Raw genomic sequence first — 13,292 nt, 5'->3', positions numbered from 1 at the left:
ATTTTGCACTTTGCTACTTTTATAGTCATTTGCACTTAACTGAGATCATTCCCTCATGTAACCCTGTAATGAATCCTTTAATATTTCAGTCATTGTTACGTCACTTCTTTTTTTGCAAGAGGTCCAGGAATTATAAATAAATTTCTTTAGAAATATGTTTAGTCCCTACAGCGGGTTCTTAACACTGAAAGGATCAAGATCTTCTTGCAGTCTCTGTCTGGATCTCATGTGGCTGTTGGTGGGCTCAAGGATGTCCTTGGCACATCCTTGCTCATAGGAAGGAAGTTTTTGTGTTTCCTTCGTTGATGCTACAAATGGCATCTTACTTCTATGTGGACATGCTTAGCACCAGGATTTCTGTCTGTGTCAGGTAGTGCTCCTGCATGGCTCCCACCCGTACCACAGATTTCACTGGGAGGATGTGTGGGAAGACTCTCTACCACATTGTTTGTGGTGTGCAGATATAGGTGCACAAAAAGTGATGCATGTTCACAAAGGTTATGGCTCAAAAGTTCCTACTGTGGTTTAGCTTCAGTTTTGCAGAGCTGTTCCTTGGCCTGCACGTGGAACCTTGTGCCACTGCGCATGGGTGCTACCAGCAGCAGCAGAGAGCTTGTCTTCTCCCATGAATTGAACCATGGCAGTGCCAGCTGTGCGCCTGTGATTCCAAGTGGTGTGGCAGGTATCATACCTATGTGGCAGGGTACCCCAATCTGTGTGAAGTTTTCAGGGAAAGACATCTGTGTTCTGTTTTAACAGGCAGTACAATTTATGACTGTATGGGAAATACACATTAAGAGGTACAATATATTTCTACAGAATATAAGAAATGTGCAATAAGTAATAACTTAAACTGAATGTATTTTTGGCATAAATAGATTGAATGTATTTTGAATGTAGCTGTTATATTTGCGTCTAAATCTGCTGTGGTTTTCAGTCCCCAAAGAGAAATGCGTGTTTTGTCAGTCTACAGATCAGTTTCTCAGTCGTCTGTTTTTTAAAGGAGCATTAATATTTTATCTGGAAGTATTGTAATATCTTAAAACTTCATATAGCAGTACAGTGGTAAAAATTCAACCTTCATATTGTGAAATATCTACTCTAGTGTACACTGCAGCAAGTTGTTTTCAAAACTACTGCTAAAGTTATTGCTTGATATTGCAGCTGCCCTGGATGTAAATAATTTGTTTCAATGTTGTATTTTGTATGCATATTTTACATACTGGTATACTTTGGGAAAGATGTGGTGATTTTAATAAATTAAGCACACTCTGCCATTGTGTTCCCATGAAGTGTGAAAATATTTGGTTTTACTGTTTATTTATGTGAGGGGAAAAGGGCTGAGGGCTGTTTCAGGTAACCTGTGACACTGGAGTTTTCAAACATGAACCCAAACTCTACTGCTGGCATGTGCTTCCAGCCCTTCACCCAGCGGGGCTGGGGGATGCTGCCATCAAGCATGGGGCTCTCAGATCTCTGCAGAGACTGGGAAGGGGCAACTTCCTTCTGTCCACTGCTTCCTCAGCTTCCTATTGCTTGTCTTGGCTGATGTGCTGTGAAATGGGGAGTAAGTCACGCGTGAAGAGTGTCCTGCGTGCTTTCCAGACTCCTGTGCTGGTAGGGACCTGTGCAGCTATGGTGTGTGAGCTCTGCCTTGCTGTTCCTCCTTGTGCATGCTCTTCCTGGTGTATAGCAGACATGGTGGTTCACAAAACATCCAGCTTCTGCTTATATAGCAATGATGAACCCTTATTCTAAAAGAGGTGAACAGCTAGTAAGCACTGGTGCTGAACCAGGGTGTTCCTTGCACCCTTGTGCCTCTGTGCCTGCAAAAGAGTAGCTTCTCTCCCATTCTGGAAAACATCCTTCCTTAGAAAAGGGTTTACTTCTTCAACCTGCAAGGAGGAGAGTCTGCTCTTGGCCTTAGCACCTTGTTCTTGAACCTGTGCTGATGTGAACTCTGAGCTCCCTTTCATACAAGAGTCCCTGGATCCCACTCTTCCAGCTATTTAGGTTTCCAGTGGCATAAATCTGAGTGACACCCACTCACACAGAGCACTTCAATTCTGTAGTCAGCTCGCTTGGAAATTCCCCTAAAGTAACTATGGCCTAGGGCTTTAAGTCAGACTTTATTCAAATTTAAGACATGTCAAAATGAAATCCGCCATGCTACTACGCAAGAGAGACTTCCATGGCTTTTGAAAGATACTGTGGGCTTTGGTTTTTTTCTACCTAAAAGGAACACTGTATTATAAGGAACACTGTATTATATTCTGATTTCAGTCCTTCTGCAACAGAGTGGGATCGTAAGTACACTCTCACTTTTTGGTAACTGCATGTTTCCAGAAAGTTTCTGGAGTGGGTCCCCAGTGGAACAGCAGTGGCTTGTGGCTCATCTGCGAGCATTGACTGCTGTCCCGGCCAGGGCTGGTGTCCTATTGCCTGGGAGGGTGAAATGCTGCACTTCCAGCAGCCTGAAAAATTAATGCTCCTCGGAGATCCCTTTCTCCAGCACGCATGGAAGAGAAGCAACTTGCCCCAGTGAACCAGATGTGAGCTCTAGTATGCAGGTGCCATGCCCTGTCTGCTGCATCCTGGCAGCACCAGCAAAATGCCAAGTGCTTTCATTTGGGAATAAGTGCTCATGACAGACTGCTTGGTGGAGAATTTTGGTCTAAAAGAGAAAGGACTAATCTTAATTTTCTTTTTGTTAGGTAAACCAGGTCCACAGGAGTCACCAGTGATTCGGAGAAAACTCCAGGAACAAACTTGCCAGCAGAGTTTCAAGTTGACAAGCAGGTATTCTTTATTGCGGTGCCGGGAGACACGGGGGATAGCTCCTCCTAACGTGTGTCCCCGAATTGCTCTACAGGTCATCCTTATATGGTCACTGAGCATATTACATCATTTTCCAAAAAGTTTCCGGCGGCATGCATACAAAAATGTGGTGGTCTTTAAGGGTCGTTTACTTTTCCCCACAAGCTTAATTAACATTACAGACATAGCGATCATCCTGGCCTCTACTTATCAGTTCGTTTAACTGCTCTCATCCTGGGCATCTGCTAGTCCCAGGTACTCCCTAGTAGATGCTTACACCAGCTTGATGGGTTTATTAACACCCCAAGCATAGCAATCATCCTGTCCTTTTACTTATCAGTTAGTTTATCTGTGCCCACCCTGGACATCTGCTAGTCCCAGGTACTCCCCATCCCCAGGTCCTGTCCTTCTATTCTGCTTTTCTCACACCTGTTGTACTGAGGTCCTGAGGTCCTGAAACTATGTCAATTACCTTCAAGCACCGCAGTTGTTTTCCATTACAAAGCCATCAAACTTAACATTACTTAGAACTGATTACATTTTGTACTTTTGTGCCTCCTTGTTTCATCAGTAGAAACCTGGTAGCAGAGGAGAAGAGCCAGCTCATGAGTCCCTGAAGGTACAGGTTCCTGTCCTGCAGAGGGTGGCTCCCCACTCATTCCTTCTTCCCTTGTAATGTGAGTGTGGGCAGAACCTCAGCAGGCTTCTCAGCCGTGGAAGGGTGGGTGCTTCAGAAGCAGGCAGCTTTGCATGAGCTGTGCTTGGAGGAAAGTCTCCCATCCTTTTCTGTGCGTTTTAGAGTTAGTTAACAGCGAGCTTGAATGTAAAGCGTTGCTGAGACACAAACCACTGCTCTTTCATTCGTAAGGATGCAACTCACCTCTGAGCTCTGAAGCTGGTGTTTCCTGTCTCCCAAGCTGTGAGTTGAATTCACAGACATGTCAGACTGGAAACTGCAGTAACTTAGCATGCAGTACAGAGAGGCTTTGTTTCGGTACAGAAGTTGTAAAGTTTAGTTTTCTGTGACTTTTCTAAGCAGCTCAAGGAGGATGTAGACATGTGTGCTAATTAGTACAAAGTACTTGCATGTGTGTGCATGGTGGAGAGGAGCTTGCATCTGCACAGGACGTGCCAGGCACCCCCGGTCACTGCTGGGAAATGCATCATTTAGTTTACAGCTATGGAATGGCACAGTCCTGTTGGCAAATGACTGTGGATTTTGGAAAGCTGTTGCATCTTGTTTTCTTTCAAATATTCTATTTTTTCCTGGGCTTGATGGTGTGTGGGAATTTAGAAAGTGTGTGAGATTATGACAGCCTAAGCTATGTATAGGAAGTTCATAAAAGAAAACAAAAAAAGGAGAGAAAATAGCAAAAATCAGTAGTCTCCAGTCATTAGGCTGGAGCATTATTATGCTGCAGAGGCAGAATCTCTTGCTCAAGTGTTTGATTACCTCTTGGTTATTTGGCATCAATTTAATTGCACTTTGTCATTGCCCATGCATCCTGTGGCTGCAACAGTCTGGATGGTAGGACAGTGTTTTATAGAATCATAGAATAGTTAGGGTTGGAAAGGACCTCAAGATCATCTAGTTCCAACCCCTCTGCTATGGGCAGGGACACCTCACACTAAACCATGTCACCCAAGGGTGTGTCCCACCTGGCCTTGAACACTGCCAGGGATGGAGCATTCACAACTTCCCTGGGCAACCCATTCCAGTGCCTCACCACTCTCACTTCCCATGTGCTTACCACGGTGGAAGCAATCACCAGATGACTGGAAACACACGCTGTGCTTCACGCCACTGACTGGAACACTATCCTGAGCCTTCAGAAACAAGTCTTGTGGTGACATGGCACCCCAGAGAGAATTGAGTCAGACAATGGAACTCATTTCCTGAATAAGCTTATAGACACTTGGGCCAAATAGGATGGCATTGAGTATGTACATCCCTTATCATGCACCAGCCTCTGGGAAAAGCAAATGGTACAATGGGCTGTTCTTATCTCAAGCTATGGGATTTACATTCTTCTGATTCTCCTCCCCGCACCTTCGGAAGCAGGGCAGGGGGAAGAATGGAGGGAGTGAGTGAGTGGGTGCGTGGTTCTGAGTTAAGGGCTGGGCTTAAACCATGACAAAACTTCCTCCTTATATCTAACCTAAACTTCCCCTGTATAAGTTTGAACCCGTTACCCCTTGTCCTACCACTACAGTCCCTAATGAAGAGTCCCTCCCCAGCATCCTTATAGGCCCCCTTCAGATACTGGAAGGCTGCTATGAGGTCTCCACGCAGCCTTCTCTTCTCCAGGCTGAACAGCCCCAACTTTCTCAGCCTGTCTTCATACAGGAGGTGCTCCAGTCCCCTGATCATCCTCGTGGCCCTCCTCTGGACTTGTTCCAACAGTTCCATGTCCTTTTTTATGTTTAGGACACCAGAACTGCACACAATACTCCAGGTGAGGTCTCACGAGAGCAGAGTAGAGGGGCAGGATCACCTCATTCGACCTGCTGTCGCGCTCCTTTTGATGCAGCCCAGGATACGGTTGGTTTTCTGGGCTGCAAGCACACACTGAAGCCGGCTCATGTTCATTTTCTCATCAACCAACACCCCCAAGTCCTTCTCCGCAGGGCTGCTCTGAATCTCTTCTCCGTCCAGCCTGTAGGTATGTCTGGGATTGCCCTGACCCAAGTGTAGGACCCTGCACTTGCCCTGGTTGAACTTCCCTGCTGGGAAGCACTTGTGTTTCACAGCACTGCCCTAGCAGGAGCGCCCATCTTTGCTCTCTGGAAATTTATTTCCAGTGAAACAGAGAACAAATCCCAGGAGGTAAAATTGGATATGTTGACACTTCAGGCTCTCTCATGGATGAAGGAACCTCTGCAGGAGCAGGTCATGGGCAAACAGCTCCATGAACCCGCTCCGTGCTGGGTTGTGCTGTTAGCGTAAGAACTGACACATAACCACCGGAATGGTTATATGAGGTGCTTTATTGAGGCGCCGGGAACCAGGGGTACGCACCCAAATCTGGTTCCTACTCCTGTCACATCGCGTTCGCAATTTATACACTAAAAATTTGGTAACTAATACATATTGAACACAGATTGCATCATTGACTAATACATATGCATCAAAGATTGCTACATCAATCTATTACGACATCAGCCTCTTCTGCGCTTGCGCCGCCCCCTCTGGTGGTCGCCCTGATGAATTAAGGAGTCTTCCTCATATGAAGTAAGAAGTCTTCCTCAGGTTGTCCTTTTCACCTTTCCTCTACTTGGCCAGGTCCCAATCGTCTTCCGGACGTTAGCGTTCTCTTATCTTCACCAGGATGCTTCCGGTATGCCCTTTTTGGCTATCTTAAACTTAGGTTCTGCTTGGGTAGAGTTTTACAATACATACACCTATACTCCCCTCACCATATGCAGTTATGTTATCTCTTGCTACCAAGACTACCATTGTATCATGTAGTTACAGAGTAACTATGATACAAAATGGCAAAGTCTTCTAATATACAAAGCCTCACTATTGATTTATAAATTTCTCAAATATAATCATTTTACTATTTTATATGATTATTTTATTGTAAAAACTTCACCCTCTCTAACAGTGCTGGTGAGGATGCAGAACGGCAACAGGCTTCGGGTAAAACAAAGTTCACGTGATTTGTTTCATTCTCCTCTGGGCTGGACTGAGAGAAGCCATAACTTACAAAACTACATTGCAGGAGGGATTTGCTCTGACTGGTGTCTCAATGCTAGCAAAACTATGGGAAAATTTAAGATCAAATTGATACTCACCTGAGTTTTTGTAGTGTGTGTGAGAATGTAATACTGAAATCTACTCATTTAAACATTTGAAATACTAAAGTCTACTTCATTTTAAGCCTTTTTGAGATTATTTTGAATAACAAAGAAGATGGACACGGATGAAAATTATCTTTTCAGGAGACAGCAGTATAAATAGGATGCTACAATTCAGTGGTACTGCAGTTGTCTGAGTATCTTCCATTACAAACAAGCAGTTATATATATTGTGTATACATGCAGCGGGGTGCCCTCTACCTGCTCCTGAGAGGGGGTAGAGCTGCTAAGCTGTACAAGAGTCTATCTGGTGTATTCCTGTATTGCTTCTCAGGTTTGATTCATTACAAAAATCCCCATTCTGATTTCACTGGTAAGTTAAATGAGAAGTGCTGGCAATTTATTGGCTATAAACTGATTCGGAGAAAACTCCAGGAACAAACTTGCCAGCAGAGTTTCAAGTTGACAAGCAGGTATTCTTTATTGCGGCGCCGGGAGACACGGGGGATAGCTCCTCCTAACGTGTGTCCCCGAATTGCTATAGAGGTCATCCTTATATGGTCACTGAGCATATTACATCGTTTTCCAAAAAGTTTCCGGCGGCATGCATACAAAAATGTGGTGGTCTTTAAGGGTCGTTTACTTTTCCCAACAAGCTTACAGACATAGCGATCATCCTGGCCTCTACTTATCAGTTAAACTGTGTCCACCCTGGACATCTGCTAGTCCCAGGTACTCCCCATCCCCAGGTCCTGTCCTTCTATTCTGCTTTTCTCACACCTGTTGTACTGAGGTCCTGAGGGCCTGAAACTGTGTCAATTACCTTCAAGCACCACAGTTATTTTCATTACAAAGCCATCAAACTTAACATTACTTAGAACTGATTACATTTTGTACTTTTGTGCCTCCTTGTGAGTCACCAAGATCATTGCTCGGGATTGCCATTTTACACTTCATGAATGTTTGAAAAGCTAATACAGAATCAGAAACTCAGGCTATGTAGAGGTCAGCAATCTAAAGTTTCAGGGCAGTTCCAACCCTCAGCAAGCGGCTTGTGGTTGAAGATTTCTTCAAAATCAGCCCCACAGTTCATAATTTGGTATTCTGAAAAAATTGTTAGGGAAGCAGAGAAAAGTACATGGGGTAGATCATCAGCTATGCTGAGAGACCTGTGGGGTGATACTCATTTGAGTACTCAAACCGTTATTCTGAGTCATCGCATGGTTTACCAGTTACTTATCAAGTGGAAAAGTTTGTAGTACAAAGGACTAGCTGCTTAAAGCAGCTTGCGTGGTTTGTCTGCATTTTGAAGTGTAACAATATAAAACCTCATTCTAAAAATATAGACTGTTTCAAACCATGTGGCAGATTTCATCACAGTCTCAAAGAGGGGCTTTGCACTCTTATGAGTCTGTATCACAAGATCTGCAGTTATTCACATTAGACCAACTTGCAGGAACATCCTCAGGTTGAATTTTCAGCAAGATCACTGAAGAACCCAGTTCTCTTTTCATTAAATGCTCATCAATTCTAAGTCTGTGGGCATCCATCCAATTATTTAAATGCAAAACCAGTCCCTTAGTGTCATGACAGTTTAGGTTTCCTTTCACAACAGCTAGAAATTTGTAGTTCACATAAGCTGTATAAAGAGAAGGGAAAATGGTTAGAGCAGAAACTGAATGTGCTTGGGAAGCCAAGTCCAACCTATGGAAGTAGCAACACTGAGAAAGCAGAAGCTTGATTTGACAGATAATGTTGCTATCAAGCAGCAGCTACTTGAAGTATCCCAAAGGTATCTCAGGGTTGTGGTCCTTCAGGAGGGTTCTGTGCCCTGAATCCAGGGCTGAGAGCATGATTTGGAGCTATTGCAGGGTGGTGGGGAAGAGCAGAGCCTACAGTGCCCAAGCTCCGTTACTGAGCAGTGCTGCTCCTGGAGGTGCTGGAGAGGCTGGGGTCTGCACTGATGTGTGACAGGGAGTTCCTCTGCAGACATCAATGCTGGAAATACTTCTGGGAACTGGGATGCCTGTAAAGAGCCTGGGAGCTCTGAGACTGGAGGGGCAGAGGTGCGGATTGACCAAGGACTAGATCCCCATGGAGGAGCAAAGAAGCAGCTCTCTGGGGTCTGAGGATTCAAGATGAGGATTTTCTGCTTTCATGCCACAGAAACAGGTAGGAGGAAACGAGAGCCCTGGCAATATGTTTTCTCTACTCTTCCCTTCTTCATCAGCCTTTCCTGAGTTTGTGTCTGCCCAGAATGCATCAGCACCATGGGCACACTGGAGGAGATCTGAGGAGTGAAAAGATGGTACGCTCATAGCACCATATTGCTAATCTGTCAACAGTAACAGCGCGTTAGAGAGGTCTAATGTGCAAGACTGACATTAGCGGCAGTGCTGCCTGGCACCTGTATGTCATTGTGTATAATTTGATTGGGAGTTCAGCACTGAGCTGACTTGTCTGAAGAGCCTCTAAGGTCCCACGTTTTGCTCTGATGGGAGATTGTTTCTCCTCTCAGCTTGGCTGGAGATGAGTCACTCGGTTTCAGCAAAGTAAACGAGGGTTGACTGAGGAACTGAAATGCATTTTGTTTGTTTTCAAAGGCACTTAGCAGGGTCATTGTGGGCAGGAAAAGGGGAAGAGGCTTTGAGTCACCACCATCACCGCATTACACAGCATGCTTTAGCAAGTAAGCGGACGCCACCCCTGAGGCACAGCTTCCTGCTCTCAGGAAAAAGGAGAGTTTTCTCCCTGTTGTGCATTACTTTTTTAACTCTTTTTTTTATCCCCCGAACAAGTACCATGGTGAAGGCAAGTGAGATATATAAACTGTGAGAAGGGTCAGTGCCGCTCCCTTAACCCAGAGGGGTTCCCCGTTGATCTGTCCAGACATTCATTCTTCATCTCAGAGGCAAAGGACAGATATGTCAAACCATCCCTGGGGTGCTGCTGTGACATGCAACATACATCTGTTCCCGTCTGTCTGTCAGGAGAGGGACAGGGACCGCAGGGCCTTATCCATGTCAGCCATAAACCCTCCAGCTATGTGGATCAGGTATTTTCGGACAGGGTGTTCCTCTGTTGCAAGATGCTGAGGTTTTGAGGGATGAGTATTTAAGATGGGAATGTACCAACACTTCAGGAATGCAGGGTAATGAGCGGATCCCCTGGAGCAGGGTAAGCCCCATGACAACATTTTCTTGGCATTAGGAGTTCCTCTGCTCCAGCAAATGCTTTCCTGAGCACCAGAAGGGCAGAGCATGAGGGAGAAACATGAACTTCAATGATGCCAATAGCACCCGCAGATTGAAATGATTTGACCTTGGCTTAGAATATATTTCTTTTTTTTTTTTTTTTAATTGCAGATACCTGCCAAATATAAAAATGTTCCAATGGCCATATTTTAAACAGGTTAACCCAGCCTTTGTCTGAAGAAAGAAACAAAGCTCCTCAAGATCCCTGGGAAGGCACAGGTAGGCAACATCCTTCACATAAACGCTCAAACATGTGCAAAGGCTTGAGGGAGTTAGAAATCATCTGTGTCAAGGCATCAGGACTGCTATGGAATAAGAACAAATCCAACCCACTTTTCATTACTTATCCCAAAGCATTGCCAGTATTTCTTCAAAAGAGGAAGATACTGTTTTCCTGTCTGCTGTATCACCAATACCTCCTGCAAAATGGGGGTTTTATCTGGCATTCGTCAGGCTACAAGTTGGGTGTCAGGAAGCAGAAGTGCTGGTCTGCCAGCAGCCTTTCTTTCTGGGTTGGCAGAAAACCCCACTTCTAAAGCCAGCATACATGCACACATTCAGCTGAAAAAGCCCACACAGGAGGGAGGCAAAGGGCAGTCTAGCAGGCTGCAGGAGACATCAAGGTCTGTTCTTTGGCTGCTTTGGATGGCTAGCAGTTGGTGTCCCCAGCACCTAGACAGGGTCTTCAGCAATCACTGGTGGTGACTGGTGGAAACCAATTCTGCAAAAATTCCTTTTTCTTGAAAATTTGTGATTTTGTTTTTCCTTAAAATCTTTTGTGAGATGATAGCAATGTAGCACAAGTTCTTTAATTCTCATTGAAAAATAACTGTTACAGCTGAAACCAGGACAGGGATGGTGGTGGGATGGTCTCAAGGGACAGGTTTCAGCTCAGAGCTCAGCTTTCCTGGGAGGCCGTGCACCCCCGTCCTGCACAGGGAGGAGTGTGCTATTTTTTCTAACCCCCAGGACTTGCAAGTCGTGCCAAGGCAGGACTGACTGGTCAAGGTGCCATACTCCAATGAGCAGACAGATGAGGCATCTCTGCTGGGGATGTGAGTGACTCTGTGCCTTTGCCAAGTCATTTCAGATCTGATCTCCAGCTCTGACCATTTCTAAAGTGATACGGTATTTTTCAATAGCACATAGCTATCATTCTTATAGAATATTTCACTTTGCTTCTAAAATTACTGGGAATTTTGTTTGATGGCAAGATGAGGTATCACAAGATTAAAAAAAAAAAAAAAAAAAGGTGAGGGAGATCTTTACCAAGAAAACAGTCCAAGCACTTTGAAATGTGTGTGAAACATTCTGTCCTTTTGGGCATGGCAGAGCAGCTAGAAGGATGTGGGGATAGATGCGGATCCTGCTTCTGTGGAAGGAGTAGCTGGTGGCTCTCCTGTGTGGGTGCCGTCATGGGACGTGTGCTGACCAGTGGTGCAAGGAGCGAGAGGGAAGGCAGCTCCTCCCTAGTGAGGTGACGCAGTAAGGGCTGGGTAAGTAGTAGTAAGAAAATAAACTTAGTGAGTCAGAAATATGATTAAAATCAGCTGTGCAAAAAAAAGCAAACAAAAACCTCCTGTGTTATATAACTCATGGGAGTTAAATTTTACTTACCTTTTAGTTGAATGTCCCATCCCCCTGTGTTCATTGTTTTACTTACTCTGAGTTTCTGCCAAGATTGTGATGTGATCTATAGTGCTTTGCAGTCCAAAACCAGACTTGTTTCCAGCATAAGAGAAGACACGGGTTTCTTTTTTAAAATTATACTAATTTTACAAACTTGTTCTGCTTTTCACAGTCCCTTACATAAAAGCTGTTATCTTTTCTGTGGGTGAGCTCTCTTGGTCACAGATGGACACCCATCCCTGCACCTCCTCCATCACTACTTGTAGGGGCAGAGCACTATAAAAGGCATGTGAATCACCTCTGAATTAATCTGTTGTGACAGCTTACAACAGGCTGCACTGGCATTCCACAAGGTTAGCAGAGACAAAACTGAACTGCCCTCTCCCCATGGAGCACCTCTCTCTCTGGGAGGTGGGTCTCCTACTACTGAGTGTAGCAATACTTCATGAAGATGCATAAAAAGTCTCTACTGAGAAAAAGGAATGTAACTTGTACATTTTTACTACTTCTCTATTTTGGCAGCAATAGCCATGCTTTTCCCTTGCGAAGGTTCAAATGCCAGCTAAGGTTAGTTGTGGAAAAGCTCTGGTTCCTTTGTAGAGTTAGTCCTCAGTGTTTGTCCAGCTGACTCAGCAAAAAACGTCAGTGTGTTTCAGATGAGTCCCATCAGGATGTCCAGCCTCTCTCAGTGGCTGCTCCTGGCCACTGGCAGCAGGCAATGCTGGCTGGCCAGGGGCACAAGGCTCTGGTGAGCAACAGGTCAGATGATAACTGGAATGAAAAAACAACCCAACAAAAAATCCTCAGCGTGACAAAACCTCCTAAATGAGTTTGCTGCTGGGACAAAATCCTTTGGAAGAGAAGAACCCCTGTCAGAAAACTTGATTTTAGAGCAACAGCTTGCCACGTGTGTCAGTCCATGCTCTAGCCTGTGCAGACCAGAGCAAGATCCCGGTTGGGATCGTTCTGCTCCAGGGGGACGGACGGCTCAGCTCCCTGGCTGCTGGCATAGCCTGCCAAGGGGGTGTGCATGAGAGGGTCCCTGGGGTGTCACTGGTAATTGTGACCACCCCACCTGCCCGCCCGGATGGCCTCAGTGCATGCGCTGGGCAGGCACAGTGCAGCTGCCTTCCTGTAGCTCCCATCATCCTCCCCTAGCCCTGGCCAGCCAAGGAAGATGCAAGGATGATATTTAGGCAAGGCTCTCCCTGGCACTGTGCCTGTCCATGGCTCTTCTGTGGTAGCTCCTCATGTTCATTTCTTCAGACCCTGTGCTTACTTTGGTGTTTGCTCCCAAAACTGCTTTGTTGAGTAAGCCATTGCTCCCTACCAAAACACAAGCTGCAGACATTGCTCTGCTCTTGCTCTGCAGTTTTCAGCTCCTGCTCTCAGTCTGTGACTTTCAGTTCTTGCTTTCCTCTCTGTGGCTGGAAAGTCATGCACTAACACCATTATCCAAAGAAAGCATTATTTTCCCATCTTTCACAAAGGTAATTTGAGCAATGCAGGCTACGTCGAGCAAGTGGGAGAATGAACAACTGGAATGCAGGCAAGTGTCTGAAGCGAGTAGTGCTTTAAGGATGAATCATTGCAGAGAGAAGAAGCTGTTTGGTGAGAATTGTGCGCAAGAATGGAGAAATTAAGGAGATTTCTTTAACTGCCAAGCTTAATTCTTAACTCTTCTATGAGCACAACACATACCAAGTGCCCTGGTGATCTGCTAGAAGAGATTTATGTAACATGCACCTAAACCACAAGTCACATGGCTGGCTTTCCGGTCTTATACTTTTT

The sequence above is a fragment of the Pezoporus wallicus genome, unplaced genomic scaffold (genome assembly GCF_028554395.1).
Source record: "Pezoporus wallicus isolate ANWC-B61680 ecotype Strahan unplaced genomic scaffold, APGP_CSIRO_Pwel_v1 contig_736, whole genome shotgun sequence".
Lineage (NCBI taxonomy): Eukaryota > Metazoa > Chordata > Aves > Psittaciformes > Psittacidae > Pezoporus > Pezoporus wallicus.
The sequence above is the reverse complement of the archived record's forward strand: the minus strand, read 5'-3'. Positions refer to the sequence as shown.